The sequence below is a fragment of the Saccostrea echinata genome, unplaced genomic scaffold (genome assembly GCF_033153115.1).
Source record: "Saccostrea echinata isolate AGI-Se365-2 ecotype Australia unplaced genomic scaffold, CSIRO_AGI_Sech_v1 ptg000001l, whole genome shotgun sequence".
NCBI classification, from domain to species: domain Eukaryota; kingdom Metazoa; phylum Mollusca; class Bivalvia; order Ostreida; family Ostreidae; genus Saccostrea; species Saccostrea echinata.
This window is the reverse complement of record NW_026889750.1, coordinates 39,780,325-39,782,392: the sequence shown is the minus strand read 5'-3', so window position 1 is coordinate 39,782,392 and position 2,068 is coordinate 39,780,325.

The following is a 2,068-nucleotide window of genomic DNA, read 5'->3' as shown; positions in this document are numbered from 1 at the left end:
TATTGATAATATAGTGAATCTGTAGTGAAAATGCATTATTTCTTTAAAAATCTTCTCTGCACTTGGGCATATCAGACGCAAAAAGTGTAAAAGTTGTAATAAGGAAGGGTATTTTTACCAGATTTTTGAACATCTGGACCATTTGGTCAAGTGTTCTGGTCCTAGCCAGGGCTCAATTAATTTGCATTCTACTGAGAGGAGTTATTCGCCTTTGCCGTTTACTTTTGATAATTAATCATTGTAAATAATGTACATGAAAAATTAATAGAATAAGAGAATTATGCAAGAATTTTTATTGTATAATACAAAAAGTATTTTCATAGTTTTAATGATCATGTGGACTTGTAAGTAATAGATAAATAAAAATGAGACAAAAATAACTTGTCTTATTAAATGTTCATCAAAGACCAAGAGAGGCCAATGTAAGAGATTACAACAAGGAATTAAAATAGTACAAAAGCACTGATAGTTTGGTAATATACTGTATGGTGATAGTGATAATTGGGGAACAGATTAGAACCTAATTTATGAACTGTTAATGAATAGTAGACTAATTATTTTGTTGATCCTGGTCACCCTATTTTTCTTGCTTTTGGGCAACAAAGCTTCACCTTTCATTTCATTTTAATACTCTATGGATCCTCTAAATTGTTGTATTGTACTCAGGTGACCGTTAAGGCCCTTGGGCCTCTTGTTATAATTTCTGAAATATTTTCATTTAATATATTTCCAGTCGGGGTCAGATTTATTTAGATCGGGAAAGGTACAAATTTCAACATCAACATCTTTTTCTTTTAAGAGATTAATTCAATAATAAATAAACATTTTACAGGTGATGGAAAATTTGAATTATAAGTCTAAGTAGTTTGTTTCATGATCCTGGGGCCTGTTATGAAATTATAAATTCAATACAACTGATAAATTTTCAAAAATCTCTTATCCATGTTTTAAAAATATATGATTTCATAATTGTTAAATTTTCCACAGATCCGTAGAACGCGGTAGGGACGGGGCCCTGGCCCTCCACTTTTTCTGAGTGTAGTAGTTTGCTATATTAAATTTTCCTTCAGATGCTGGTTGCCCCCCCCCCCCCCTCCCCTACTCCCCACACACTGTAAGGCCGAGCACTGGCAAATTCCATAATTCTATGACTTGGACAGTTGATTACATGTAGCTTTTGACTTGGCAAATTCCATGACTTGGAGAGTTAATTAGGTTTTTTGAACAGTTAATGAAGTTTTTTTGTCACATTAATTTGGGAGATCCCCCTACCCCCGCAACCCCCACCTTTTGGTAGTTTAGGATTTTTGGTGGGCTTGTCAGATTTTTTGGGGAGGTGGTTCTCCCCTCACTTTTGAAACCGTTGCTACGAATCTGTTCCAGGCCTTTCCCACTATATTTATTTTAATGTAAACATAAGTGTAAAGACAATATGGCTTATTTCAAAGGAAAATTACTTCAGTAAAATTCTTCATGCTTATTGAATTCCAATTTTTTGCAAGTACATGTGCTACATGTATGTACATCGTTTGGGTTTTAATGTACGATTGTATATTGAAATATCACGATCGATTACATGCACGCCGCACGTTTATGTTTTTCTATTGTAATTTGTACCTATATAGATTTTTTTTAAAATTTATCTGAGCATACAAAAATATTTATTTAATTTTAATGCGTATAGATTTGCGTAATATATCTGTTTGAAAGATGTTGAAGAGCGAAAACATGCACACGCGCTCATGCTTCCTGTGCCTTACTTCTGTATTTAGGTTTAAGTTTGATATTACTTTGATCCGCCACATGTAATTGTAGTCTCTAAACCAAATAAAATACGATCTGCACATGCTTAGTACTTGGCGGAAAGGTCTTAGTCTTAGGCCCAGTCTTACGCCGCTTTCTGAAACGCGATTTAGGCCCGTCTAAATTTTGGCGTAACTTACTTAGTCGGACTAACTTAGGCCCAAATCTACGACTTTTTGAGAAACGAGCCCCAGGTCTTTAGTCTCAAATGAGCCTTATTAAGTTTGCCCTTCTTGGTGTCACAGTACTTCTAAGGAATCTTTTC